This window comes from Suricata suricatta, chromosome 2 (assembly GCF_006229205.1).
Source record: "Suricata suricatta isolate VVHF042 chromosome 2, meerkat_22Aug2017_6uvM2_HiC, whole genome shotgun sequence".
Taxonomy (NCBI): domain Eukaryota; kingdom Metazoa; phylum Chordata; class Mammalia; order Carnivora; family Herpestidae; genus Suricata; species Suricata suricatta.
The window spans coordinates 20,224,247-20,238,907 of NC_043701.1; the positions used below are offsets into that span (position 1 = coordinate 20,224,247).

The 14,661-nt window shown below is 49.1% G+C and overlaps 1 long non-coding RNA gene across 1 annotated transcript in view; it reads right to left on the reverse strand.

Annotated features, from left to right (window-relative positions):
- Positions 1-14,661, reverse strand: part of LOC115278757 — a 219,107-nt gene that overhangs the window by 33,068 nt on the left and 171,378 nt on the right. The window contains exon 4 of the long non-coding RNA XR_003903083.1: positions 6,938-7,033. This is a non-coding gene — a long non-coding RNA (uncharacterized LOC115278757). The remainder of the gene's footprint in view (positions 1-6,937; positions 7,034-14,661) is intronic.

Consider the following 14,661-nt stretch of genomic DNA (forward strand, 5'->3'; position numbering starts at 1 on the left):
GACATTAGGCTCTCTGCTGACAGCTCAGAGCTTAGAGCCTGTTTCTGATTCTGTGTCTCCCTCTCTCTCTGCCCCTCCCCAGGTTGTGCTCTGTCTCTGTCTCTCTCAAAAATAAACATTAAAATTTTTTTAACAAAAAATAAAAAATGGATAGGATTTGGGGCACCTGGGTGGCTCAGTTGGTTAATCGTCTAACTTTGTCTCAGGTCATGATCTCATGGTTTGTGGGTCAGAGCCTTGCATCAGGCTCTGTGCTGACAGCTCAGAGCCTGGAGCCTGCTTCAGATTCTGTGTCTCCCTTGCCCTCTGCCCCACCCCCTCTTGCCCTCTCTCTGTCTCTGTCTCTCAAAAATTGAATAAACATTAAATAAATAAATAATAAATAATGGATAGGATTTTACATGGATCAAGAACTGTGAACAAAGCCAAAGAGAAGGAAATGCACAAAGCATTATTGAAGAGGTAGTGGGTCCGTCAGTTTGTCTTAAGCATAAGGCTCAGACTTGGGAAGATAAAACAACAATGAAAATTTATATGACACTATTATGTGCCAGGCAATGCTAAACATTTTATATAGGTTAAGTGACCCACAGAATGATTTATAACAGAGATGCACGGTTACCATAATTAATGAAAGGTGTGCAAGTTAAAGCTTAGAAGTGTTTTTAAAAATGTCTCTGAAGTGACACAGTAGGTGTCTGGCGGGTCTGGAATGCACGCTTATGCTAAATGAGTCCAGAGCCCTTTGACTCAGTCACTGCACCATAATGCCTCCAGACAAAACCAAAAGAACTGAGAAGATAAAATGGAAAACACAAATTGGGGACCGTTTGAGATGGACTTGGAAGTGAGACTAAAAAGTTGTGTTCCGTCAGCAATATAATTCTCAAGAAAAGTATATCCTAGTATTTCTTTTGGGTAGTTTAAACCAGGGAAAAGGGAGAAGTATGAATCTACAACAACTTGCCTGCTTCATAACAGCTTATATAGACTTAAAAGAAAAACACTCTGTAGGAGAATCACATGATAAAGTCATATTTTGGGACGTTATTTATCCTGAAGATGGTATGTCAAGTAGATTGGGGAGAAAGAGAGCTGACGGAGAATCAGTTCAAAGTTTACTGAACATCATCCAGGTGCTGGGTCAGAAAGGTTTGAACATGAAATGGCAGTTGTATGAATCGAAGTAAAAGGATGGTACAGCAAAAAAAAGAATATCAAGAGAGAATTGACCAGTCTTGGGGATGAGGGAGATGTCTGGAAGAGTTAAGGGTGCCTGGGAGAATTATGGAACTATTTTCAAAAACACTAAAGGTTAGAGAAGGGGACGGTATCAGAGGAAGGACACTGACTTGGATTGCAGCCATGGTCAGGATTCCATCATGGTGGACTCTCCAGCAGAGAGATGGGAATCAAGTCTGGAGTTGAGTGAAAGGGTCAGGTGTAGAGTCACAGACTCGAGAGTCGCTTTTGTAACAGGGATGAGAGTGAAGGATGGAGAGAGGGGGGAAGAGGAAATGACTGGACCCTGCATGGAGGAAGGAGGACAATTCAGCAGAGACAGGAGAGGGAGAAGATCATCACTATGGCAGGGAAGCCAGGGTCCAGGATTAAATGGGCTTAGACAAGAAGATCAAGATAAGACTGTGAGATGCTACCCCATCAAGAGACCAGAGGCAACACAGACCAGGAAAGGGCGTCCCGAGTCCTTTAGTATGAACTAGAAAACATCAAGAGGGGAAAGAACAGGGATGTGGATGGCTCTGGAGTGGTGAGTAGTGTCTGGGGAATGCTCAAAGCATAGGAAGAACATGACCTTTCTCTGTCATCAAGACCCAAGAGGACAGGTTTCCTCAAAGCTGTTGTTTAGATGCCAAGGGAATGAGCAGCAGCACCAAGGCTCAAGTGAGCATGAGGAGGGCCGTTTTGAGCAGCTGAGTCCAGAAGAGACACCTTAGGCACATTAGGCAGTAAGCACTGCAGGGGTGATGGGGCTACCTCTGGAGAGAAGGGATGGGGGGACGCAGTGGGAGGGAGACCGAGTTGTCACTGCATTGTGTATTTTGAATTTCATACAATGTACAATTATTGCTTATCTGAACTGGGCAAACGGGTGAGGCCACCCCCCTTGCACGTGACGCTGCATCAAGCTGGAATCAGGGAGTTGGAAGTTACATGTGGGAGAGCAGACCTGTCCCCCGAGCAGGAAATGTGCAGTGGGCTTAGGTTCTGAGAATTGACCCCACTTTGCATTCCCTCACTAGATATGGCAAGAAAAATCAGAGGCAAAGAGAGGCTCCTCCTCCTCCACCTTCTTCTTTTTCTTTTAGCCCTTTTTCTCTCCAGTGCGTTTCCCCCCCAGGTATTTGCGTCACATGCAGCGGATTCGGTGCTGTATTAAGAGCTGGTTTTATTTTTCATTGGAAAGAAATGTTGGTTTTAACTTTAGTCCAAGAAGAGCATGATTAGGAAGGCAAATCAGCTCCTACGAATGATCAAATGGTACATTTCAAAAACAGATGGTAATGATTTCAAGGTTATCCGTTGGCTTTGGAATACCCGTGCTATTGTTCACCTCCATCAGCACTGCTAACCATGAGGTGACTGAGATCCATAAAAGCCTTTAAAGCAAATGCAAAACTCCCAGCTATTACCTAGTCTCGCTTCCCACCCACCCCCCGGGCTGATTTAGACTGCAATCAATTGTGTATGAACTCAAAGCAGAGAATGTTCAAGTTAGTACTCGACAACAAGTAATCAGAATCCCAGAATATTGTTTTGAAACTCATTTTCTTCCCTCTTCCACACACACACCCACACACACACACACACACACACACACACATGTACACACATATGCACACATACACACACCCCCACATGCATATACATACACGCACTACAAGTGTGGAGAAACACATTAATCTGATTGCTGGGTACTGATGGTAATGATGGAATTACTCTCTTGAAATCCAAATCTGTGTTAAAGCATCATGAAGGGGAAGCCACTTTGCTTGGTAAGGATTGAATGCAGACATTTCTACTTTAGGTGTCCAGAGTCTTTTGAGCTCTAGACTCAAGTTCTTAAAATAGGAGAAAAGGCCAGTGACAGAAAAGGCAGCCTGTGCATCGGTTCTGCCAGGAGGTCAGAGCTGGGAACCAAGAGCTAGACTGGAGCCAGCATGTAAGTCATTGGCTCCACTTTCTAATCCCATCATGGCGGCCTCACAAGGTAAGTGAGCTGGCCCCGGTCCTGGGCCAGCTGGGGCCAGAGGAGAAGGGAGAAAGCTGATGCCCAGCTGCCCTTTGCTGTCTTTCAAGGATGAGACTCCAAGTCAAATACATGGCATGTGGTCAGGCAAAATTTTATGCATTGAAAGACAGTCTTTGAGATACAGTTTGTAAGCCAGAAATTCCAGCACTTGAGGGACACTCTGAAGGTTTGTGGAAACTATCAAGCAGCCTGTGTGACAGAGCCAGCCTGTCCTGGACACTTTAGATGTTTGGTCATCCTGTACACCAAACTCACTTCTCACTAACCACATCTGTCTTTGACTTCATAGCTCCCAGAGGAGTTCCTGGCAGCAGGGACCAGCATCTGCCAATCCCCTTCCGAAGTGAGTTCAGAAGCCCAGAAGGAGCCTTCCTCTTGCAAATTATGCCTTCTTTGGGCATAATTAGGCTCCTGTGTTTGAATCTGCAGGGCTGGATGTGGGACAATCTGCTTCTTTGGATGACTGCACCAACTGGAGAGAAACCAAGTACCCTTCCTGACCCCAGGCAGGAGGACTGGGATATAGGATGTTTTGCACATCCCCGGAGCCCTTTTGGCATAAGAACATTAGAGAGAGAGAATTACTAGAATTAATGTTTAAGATTCTGACATCCAGACAGGATCTTGCACTCAGAAAGTTCTGGCCCACCATGAAAGTGGCCCACCATGAAAGACAGCAAGGAAGAAGTATGTCAGAGAGTGATTTATCTCCTTCCCCAAGAAGCTTGCAAAGCATCACAATGCTTATCTCTTCTGGGTGGACCTGGGGCACTAAGAGTTCCAGACTCCAAGATGGCCCCATGCCCTGGCCCAGGAGAAAGGAGCTGTGCCAGAAGCCCTGGGGTTTGAGCATTAACTGTCCTGCTAAACCTTGCCAGCCATGTGCTCCCCAAGGACTAGTTTACTCTTCACAAGGAGAAAGAATTAAAGACTCCCTTTTCAGCAAAAATGCCACGGAGGTATTTAGCACATGCTCTGCCCTGGCTCTCTGTGCCACTGAGGCAATTCCACCCTCCTGTCAGAGGGTACCTGGCAAGAGGTCAGCAACAGATGAGCCAGACCAGGATTATCAGGATCCAGATGCAGGTGTGAAGGCCAGGAAAGGCAATCCAGCAGGGCGGGAAGCATCTGGAAGGTCCATGCCTCCCTCAAGGCTTCAGAGGATAGAGGTCATCCTGTCTGGTCTAGATAGCAGAGCTCTAGCCATGAGCTCCAAGGACCTGATGCAGAACTGTCAGCCACAACAGCACAAAGAAGAGCAAGACAGGACTTCAGAGACTGAGGGCAGAAAAATAACGCCTGAGAGTGGAGAAACAAGAAGCCCATCCCAGGAGTCAGGTACAAATGCAGGGCTTGAATGGATCAGTCCTAAGAGGACAGTAATGGGACCAGGGAATAAAGTCAGCGTGAAAGCAGAAAGAGTTACTTGGTGCTGAGTAGGTTTGGGGAACTCTTGCCATAAGATCAAGATTGTAACTTAATAGCCAAATACAGCACCAATGGTGAAAACAGGAGTTCATTCTTCTAACATTCAAGAATCTGGTTATGCTTCTGGGGAGACAGATAAATGAGACCATTCTCTGCCCACCAAGGAGCTCACAGCAGGGTGGGGGAGACACCTCTGTCAACTGGTCATCGTAACAGAGTAGCCGGAGGATGGGGCACATCCACGGACTATGAGCAGTGGAACTTAAGAGAGAAGTGGGGGAGGGGGAGGCTCTCAAGGTGAGCCAGGACCAAGTTACGGGGTGTCTCTACAGTTCCTCTTACTCTAGACCTCACCCACCAATGGCAAGGGGCCACTGGGTGGCTGTTGGCAACCATTCAAGTCATAAGCAAGAGAAACCAGCTCTCACTTAAGCAAGAAAACCCACGTTGGAAGCACTTGGGTGACTCAGTCGGCCAAGCGACCAACTTCAGCTCAGGTCATGATCTCACAGTTCGTGAGATCTGACAGCTCAGAGCCTGGAGCCTGCTTCAGATTATGTGTCTCCCTCTTTCTCTTTCTCTTTCTCTTGCTCTCAAAAATAAATAAACATTTAAAAAAATTTTTTAAAGAAAGAAAACCCATGTGGAAGGATAAAGGTGGCTCACGCACCTGAAACCCAACCAGAAGTCTAGGAGACAGACTGAATCCAGGGCATCTCTGGGACTCCAGAGACTTAGGGAGCTACCAACAGGACAAATCAGCTGTACCCAGTCCACTGGCAAGGCACAGTCGCAGGGAGAAAGTCCAATACCAACCTGTAGCCACATGCCCGCCCCTTGGTTGGCAGTCCCACTAAACACCAGGCACTGTGAGAGGTACTTTCTCCCACAGAAAATCGGAGTTCTAGAGCCAAAAGGAGGGGATGGACTCTTGGGTGGCCCAAAATTAATTGAGGGCATGCCTTAAGTGTTTAGGCTGTGGAGTAACATAAACACACGTATAGATAGTTTAGAGCAGAGGGTCAGCACACGTTCTCCAGAGAGGGCCAGATAGTAAATATTTCCAGCCTTGTGGGCCATATGTTCTCTGTTGCATCTACTCAACGCTGCTGCTATAGCGTTGAGGGGACAGACCGTATATGTACAAATAGGTGTGGCTGGGTTCCAGAAAAGCTGTATTTATAAAAAGAAGCAGCGGGCCAGATTGGGTGCTCTCTGTGTATGATTTATGCCATGCTGGGGTAGAGGAGAGGTACCGGAGGGGAGATAAAGAACGCAAAGAGGACAAATGCAAAACCATTCTCTCCATGAAAATATGCCCTGTGGGTTTTCTAGTGGAGTGCAGCCTCTTAGGGAACATTCCCTCTCTCTATCTCTCTCTCTTTGGGATAAAACTCCCCCTAGGAAAAGAGTCTCTTTATAAACTTTATTTTCATGAACATTAAGTTCGGTTTCCTCTTGCATTTAACTTGTTTCCTAATTGTTTGTTCCTGTAGGGGGTTCTGTTTGTTTGCTATCTTTTGTAAGCTTTGCGATTCCCACAAGGGCAGCAGCGACCTTCCTCAGCAGCGTGTCCCCTTCCTACTGTACGGGAACCACGGGTTTCCCAGTGTGGGACCCCTGTATTTACTTGAGGACAATTTTAAAAAACACAACACAGCCACAGCCACATGCCCCGAGTTGCCATTTGCTCACTGCTGGCAAGCCCAAGAACCTTCCTCCGTATTGCACCTCAGCCATTCCAGCTCAGCCAAAGAGAAAGGCACTGGGGACTTGGAGGCAGCGTGTACAGTCATGGCAAGGCAAAAGCCTAGCCCCTCTTTGGTAATCACCTCTTCGGTATGAGGCAATATGCTGTGAATTAGTGTGTTCCAGGCCTGGAGTGGTAACATATGGTGTATCTCTGCTCATTCTACATTAAATCCTGACATTTTGCAGCTGTCAAGATAAAGCTGTTTATATGAGTAACATTGTAGTTTGTTTATAGGGAAATAATGTGTAGCAAGTTATGATTAATCAAGGTGTCTAAAATCTGCTGGAGGCTTCTAAATAGATTTGTTTTCACTGCTGTGCTGTCTCCTAAATCGAAGGGTTAGTGGCCCTCCGCCCCCTTTGAACCTCACAGACATTTTGGTGCTGTCCTCAGAGGGGTGGGTAGAGAGGGAAGCTGGGCCTCAGTTGCAAAGGCAGGAAGAATGGGGTGTTGCATGGAGTGAGGAGGTGGGGGGTACCTACCTTAACTTCCAAATCCCAGGAAGACCCTCAAAGAGCTTCTGTATCTCCACTCCTGTGTTCTGGGTTTAGACTCCAAGTCTCCAATTGGATTGTCCCCTGAAGAGCAAGCAGCCAGTAGGTGACTGAGTCTCCAGGGAAATGGGGAGTGCACCTAGCTTTGGTTTTCTGGGGTCCCAGAGATTGTGGGCCTGAAGGCAGTGCAGGTTGAGGAGTCTCGCCTTCTAGAGGTTATCTGAACTCCTGGGGTCTCTGGTTCTGGGTTCCAGTTTCCTCTTTGGAGAAGAACTGGCTAGAACCCAAGGCTCCTGAAAGTGGGAGAGAATTGAAGGTATCATCTTGCTGAGCTACAGTCCCAAGGTGAGAGTCCTCCAACCTTGTTGACAGCTGGTGTCAGGCCACCATGTGATCCATCTTAGCAGAAGGAACAAAGCCACCTGTATGACCGTGGGGAGGGCCAAATGCTAGGAGGACACTCCCTTCTGACCCTGAGCCACATCTGCCCCAGTCTTGCCCTGTGCAACAACTTGGGGCTGGCTAGCTGCTTTTCCAAATGGAACACCTTCAGATCTGGTCAACAGCCACCACCTCCCCTGCGGGCCAAACTTCACAGTCCCTGAGCACTGCTTGCGGTGCCCAGGCCCCCTCCATCCTGGCCGCGCTCCCCAAGCACTTGTTGGCGGGTCTCTATGTGGCTGGAAATAAGTGCTCCGGGATGGGATCCATCTCAGCGTCCCAGGTGACCGGACGCCCTCCACCGAGCTCTCTTGCCCTCTGTCCTCCTTCCCAAGGCCATGCGGTAATTCCTGCCCCACTGCTGGCCAGGTGGAGAGGTGGGTGGTCAGCCCCCAGCAGAAATCCAGGCCACCGTGGAGGTAGCTTCATCCACAGACTGGGAGACGCATCAGCAGAGACGCGTTCCCCCAGCGACGCCTTCAGTGCAGCGTCAGGGACCAGCTGCCATTTTGCCACGGAGGCAGAGCCAGACGTAGTAGCGGGATGAGGATGCAGGTTGCTGTAGCATCCCGGCCCCGCACGCCATGCCTTCCTGGGCACACGGAAGGCGGCTGGCAGGAAGGCAGCCGGGAGGAGAGGCAAAGAATTTGCTGCCTAAGAGAGCAGGCGACTCCACAGCTGTGGACGGGACCCTGCGTCACCACCCAACTCACTTTCAGCAGGTAGCCCGCCCTCCCCCAGACCACTTGCACCTTGCATGTGCACCGAGAAGTGTCCACTGTGAAGGCTCACAGAAAAGAGCAGATGGCTCAAGCTGGAGTCTTAGGAGACGCACCAGTTCAGAATGGAGTGGAGGAAATGAAGCCCCTGGTGGAGCCTGGGCAGGACTGGGCTCAGGGGCAGAAGGAGGACGATTCCGAGGAGTTGTCAGCCCAGAGATGTAAGTTAACTGACCTGGCCAGGGTCCAGCAGCTGAGGTCACACTGGAAGAGCCTGAGTTTAGCACCACAGAACCCTCCCTCCTGGAGTTAGGAGAGTCCCCTCACCAGTTCAGAGGTTATTTCATCTCCTTAACTAGAGATCTCAGAGATCTGATCCAGTGTGGCCACACGGCAGAAGAGAGAAGCACCGAGGCACCCATTTCATGGGTGAGAGAACCCAGGAAAACCCAAGGAAAGAACAGAGGGCACGGAGCCAGGGACGAAGCCTGCAGGAAGAAAGGATTACTACAGAAGGTGGTGAAAACAACCAGAACAGAGAACTGAATCCAATCAGGAAGCTTGGACTCTCGGTCCACCCCTGCCACCTCTGCCCACCCCCGTCTCCCTGTAGGGACAGCAGAGTAAGTCTCTTGTAAGAAATGAGTATCACATGGGTCAGTCAATCAAAGCTAACCCCCTCCCTGCCCCCATGAATGAGCAGAGCTCAGAAGGGAGTTGGCGGCCCAGCAGATGGAATAAAGGCTGCGTTGCCCCCAGCCTCATCCACCTGCAAGGGGGTGGCACTGCAGGGGAAGCACAAAGCCAATTTCTTCCCATAAAAAATGATATGAGGTGAAAAACCGTTTACTGCACGTTAGGATCCACGGTTGGGCCATTTGTATGTTTTACTGGGATGGTTATGTCACTAAACGAAGCCTGAAAAATCCATCACGGCCAGGGAGCCTGACAGTGGCCCAGTCAGGGGAGGGGAGTTGGTGGGGGGGTAGAAGAGGAGAAATGGGAAGGGATAGACCCTGGTGTTTGGGAGGACTCTTGTCCATGCTCTGTCCCAGATCACTGGGGTTCACATTGGAAGGCCCGGTGAGGCCCCCGCCAGCTCTGTGGTTACTATTCTTCCCAAAGAGGAAGCCCAGAGGTTCCCTCTACCCCAGTCCCTCTGGGCTGGGTCTGGGGGTATGCTCATCTGCCACTTCCAATTCAACGAGTGACTTTTAATTAAATGCCTATGAGCTAGGCGGGGGACCCTGTCACCTCCATCACCCATCAGGACCCTCCCCCTCCATCCTTTGAGCCATGATCAAACCACCACACTTGTGGTTAGAGAAAGAAGTGACTAAGAAGGTCCTCGAAAGTTGGGGAGCAGGTATCCAGGGAGTGGAAGATGGCAGGAGGAGAGCGCAGAAATATCATTCACATGGTTGCATTTCATCAGGAGCTCTGCTAGCAAATGCCGAGGCTGCCCACCTGAAACGCTAATTCTAACTTTAATCCTCTACCTGTACCTCTCTTCTTGCCTCTGAGGCAGTGCCTAGATTTAGCAAACTGATCAGGAATTGGGGCCTTCCTGGCCTCCCCAACAAACCACTGACCCTCTGTTATGTGTGACCCTCAGATCCAGAACCAGATAGGCCAAGAGAAGGTCTGAGTGGAGCTTTTTGTTACCCAGGTGAGAAACCCAGGCTAGTACTAGAACTCTGTTCTCCTAATTCCCAGCACCCCCCACACACACCCTGCTGCACCCCCAAGGCCAAGTTTACAAAAGCAAGGGAGCCCCAAATCACTAGTAGGCATCTTCCCTGACGCCCAAGGCACAACCCATGACACTAAGTCACAAGCAGCCGGAGCATTTGCTAGAATGCAAAACGTTCTCATCCCAGCATCCTGCTCTACCACCTCGCTTTCCCTTTTCAGAATACATCGTCTGCAGGCACCACCACATTGAGGAGCAAGGACGCAGACTGGAGGCACTGGACAAGCAGTTCCCAGTGCCTGAAGGAGAAGGGCAGGAATGTCACTAGATGCCAGGTTGGGGAGATGGGCTGTTGTGACGGCTGCCTGGACCTGAGCCCAAGATGGAGAAAACACCGGCTGATGGTCCTTGACCGCAACTGGAAACAGTGTGCGGCGTCCAAATGGACTGGCGTGATGCTGGTTTTTCGCTACAAGTTCATCTGAGGACAAATCAAAGGCTGCATTTTCACAGAATCGACTCAGCTGTTGAATTCATCCTTCGAGGTAAAGGAAATGGATGCCAGAAGAGAAAATACTCCCACATGTCAGGTGGGCGGCAAAGATGTTGTGTGTCCAGTCCTGACACATGCAATTTCCTGCGGAGCGAGAGAGAGCCTGGAATCTCCCAAGGCCCTGAGACCAAGAGTAGATAGTTCACAGCAAAGGTGTGATCCCCATGTCTGGGAGGCAGCTGGGGCAAGCGGCCATCACGCAAATTCTGGCCTGAGGAGGCCTGGGTTCTGATTCTTACTCTGCCACTTCACTTCATGTGAAGCCTTGAGCAATTTCATTAACCTCTCTCTGCCTCAATTCTCCTATCTGTAAAATGGGCAGAATAACAGCACTGGCCTTATAAGGCTATCTAAGGATTTAACACATTCCCACTCGCAAGGGCTGGAACATGGTCAGTGCCAGAGAAGTCGTAGGTGAAATCAGAGAGTCTGAGGCGAACCAAGAAAACTGAGCCCTGAAACAAAAGGCAGGAATGGTTCTCAGGCAAGAACTTCCCTGCAGGTAAAACTGGGGGTGACTGAAGGGGACCCTGTAACCACACGTACAATGACTGACGTGATGTCCTCATTTGCCTTGGTTCCTGTCATGTGTCGCCTGTGAAATGAGTTCCTAAGACATGCATCTTATTTTCGTATTCCATTTCAAGATAAAATTAGGGTTGTGTCCCTTAGGGAGAAGATGTGCCCCCCCCCAAACAAGAGCCTCCCTCGAGAAAGCCTGTTAAAATCACATATTTAAAGGGACATCAATATTTTTCTGACAGTGTATTAGTAACAATAAATAAATTGCCAAATAGGGCTGCAAAGTAGCAGGACTGCTCGATATTTGAGTGACAGTTAACATCTCTTGGGAGATAGCAGTGACAGCTGAACATGTCACCAATGACACGGCCTCGATTGCACAGTATATGAGGGACTCCTTCCGGGAGAAAGGGGGAAGCCAGGGCCAATGACAGCAGGGCGGGGGAAAGCCAGGCGATAAAGGTGGGCTGTCCACTGTGGGGCAGCCTATAGCCCAGCGCTCTGTGGCCAGGAGTGGGCAGAGGGCAAGGTCCGGGGCTAGGAGCCATGGGGACAGATCTAGGCCTTCCTAGCCTTGTGTCAATGTGGCCGAAGCTGATCTGAGTGGGGAGGCAGGCAGGGCACAACTTAACACTCTCGTGGACTGATGGTGTTTGCATCAGGGAGACATTCTGGCCAGTTGGTGGGGCTGATGTGAGAGAGTCCCAGAAGCTAGGGGTAGGCCCTGGGAAAACAACTAAGTTGGTCAGGAGGCTGGGGCACAGGGTAGAGCCCAATCTCTGTCGTGGAGACAGGGAAGAGGGAAAAAGGAACAGGGAGGGAGGCTGGGCACAAGAGACCCAAATGGGAGACCAAAGGGGCTTGAGTAAGGAGGCTGCCATTTTCAGGGGTCTACGTTCAAACCAAGGGACATGGCAAAGGTGAAAGGGGAGGGACAGGTGGGGGCAGGGAGCAGCAGGAGGATTCCAAACCCCTTCAGGCAGCGGAGCACAGGCAGGATGAACAGGGGTGGAGTGGCTGGGGACAGAGAAAGACTGTTCACCACAGTGATAGAACCCTGAGTCTTGGAGCTTCTACAAATTTTCACAGTAGGCTGATATGGGGCTATGATCATAGCTTAAAGACCATCTTCAGCTTTAAAAGGATGCCCCAGAAGCAGCTGTGTTTTAGAAGTGAGTCGGTAACCCGGAGCTACAGAAATCCAGCCTAAACCAAGCATTCCTGACACGGCAGGAAGGAAACACGTAGAGGTGCACAGACCCTGGGACTTGCTGGGAGAACGGGAGCGAAGCAGGTGTGCGCTGCCCAACCCGGGCAGACAGTCCAGGGACCAGGAAATGGCTTGTCTGCATCGCACTGACATCAGCAGAACCCTTGGTTGGTAAATCTTGCTTATACCAACTGTTTAAAAAATATTCTGTGGACACAAAACTTGTTAATGGGCTTTTGGTTGGAGGAGAGACATGGGACATTGATGACAGTGCAGGGGACCGTCACCTGGCATATATTTCTTTCGTGTTCTAATTTGTCACAATAACCTTCTGTTTCTTTCATAATAAAAGGAGATACGAAACAGAATGTGTTATGGGAAGACATATAGGATGTTCTGAAGTAACTTCTGGAAAGCTTGTGTAAGAGTCAGTTTATAAGGGTTTCTGGTGGCTTCACACCAGTGCAGTAGCTGTGGGGTCCAGAAACAAGGAAATTTTTTTTAACGTTTTTTTTCTTTTTGAGAGACAGACAGAGAGAGTGCACATGAGAGTAGGGGAGGGGCAGAGAGAAGGGGACCACGGTCTGAAGCAGGCTCTCCTCTGACAGCAGAGATGCAGAGCTTGGACCTACAAACTGTGAAATCATGACCTGAGCCAAAGTCCGTCGCTCAACTGAATAAACCAACCAGGCATCCCCATAATTATTTTTTTTTATTTTTGAGAGAGAGAGAGAGCGTGCGTGCGAGAGTGCATGAGCTGGGGAGAAGGGCAGAAAGAGAAAACCAATCTTAAGAAGGCTCCATGCTCAGCACAGAGCCCAATGTAGGACTCAATCCCCCCACCCTGGGATCATGACCTGAGTGGAAATCAAGAGTGGAATCCTCTAGTGACTGAACCACCCAGGCACCCCGAGAAACCAGCAAATTCTTAATAGGGACCACACTCTCCTTGTCCCTGGCTTCCTGTCTTACCCCTGGAATTAGGAATTTGCACCCTTGCCCATTCCATTCTGCCCATAGAGTCAGCCTCTCCCTCTCTGAAAGAATTATCTATGATCAGATTAGCCAGCTTCAAACCCCAGGGAGCTGGTGTTCTGTATCCAGCAAAGCTCCTGTGTTAAAAATGGCATGCACTTCGACCTCGACTCTAACCCATGCAGTATCTTTACCCTTGCCCACCGGCCTCCTCCAAGAGCAGCTCCTGGTCTAGAAGTGGGGGAAATATTTGGAGAGGGGTCTTTTGGGGTCCTATTTTCTTTCCTTAGTCCAGCTTTACCAACAATGAGGCTGACTTTTAAAAAATTTTTATCTGACCTCTGGTCTATTTCTGAAAGGACTCAGAACTCTTGGAAGGATGTGATGAAATGCCATATTTCTAGTTCCTCAAAAACAAAACAATTATCATTAAAGCAGGTTGGCAGAGAAAGCTTCTGATTGGAGGGAAAGTGTCAGAAGGATTGATCACAAATAACAACATCCACATAACAACTGACTGTGATGTTGTGACAAAATAAGTAATATATAGTTGGTCTTCATACACTGCCTTTGGCACAGAGCTCCTAAAATCCTTGGAATTTCCTAAGTGCTGAGAGAGATCAGGATGCCTTTTGTTATGTTAATGAGGTGACTTTTGGAAAGCCTCTAGATAACCAAAGGATGGCAGCTGGTTGCCAAGGGAACCAACCATGTGACAAAAGCCCTCGAACTTTCAGTCCTACCCCCACCCTTCCTGGTCCAGGGAGGGCTGAGGGGATGAAGACTGAGTTCAATGATTTAATCGATCATGCCTAAGTAATGAAGTCTCCATAAAAAGAAAGTTAGAGAGAGGGAAGGAGGCAAATCATGAGAGACTCTTGAATACTGAAAATAAACTGAGGGCTGAAGAGGGAGGAGGAAAGGGGAAGGGGGGCGATGGTCATGGAGGGGGGCACTTGTGGGGAAGAGCACTGGGTGTTATATGGAAACCAACTTGGCAAAAACCTATTAATTAAAAAAAAAAAGCCAAAAGGAGGGGTCTGGAGAGCTTCTAGGCTGTTGACCACATGGAGACCTGGGGAGAGGGGCGTGTCTGGGGAGGGCATGGAGCCCTGAGCCCCTTCCACACACCCTGCCCCATGGATCCCTTCTGCCTTGCTGTCGCTGAGTTATATATCCTTTCATAATAAACCAGTAATCTCATAAATAAAAATGTTACGAGTTCCAGGAGCTGTTCTAGCAAATTAATCAAACCCAAGGAAGGAGTCTTGGGAACTGGGGGTCAGAAGCACAGGTGACAAGCTGGACCTTTGATCAACATCTCAGTCCTGGGGGACTGAGACCTTTCCCTGAGGGATCTGACTCTGTCTCCAGGTACTGTCAGAACTGAGTCGAACCGTTGGATACCCAACAGTGTCGAAGAATTGCTTGGTATGAGCAAAACCCACACACGTAAGGGCTGGTGATCAGAACATTTATTCACTGAGTGTTTACAGAAGCCAGACACTGTGCTAAGTACTTTACATGTTGTGTTGTGTGTGTGCATGCGTGTGTGTGTGCATGCGCACGAATGTATGTGTGTGTGTGCGTGTGTGTGTG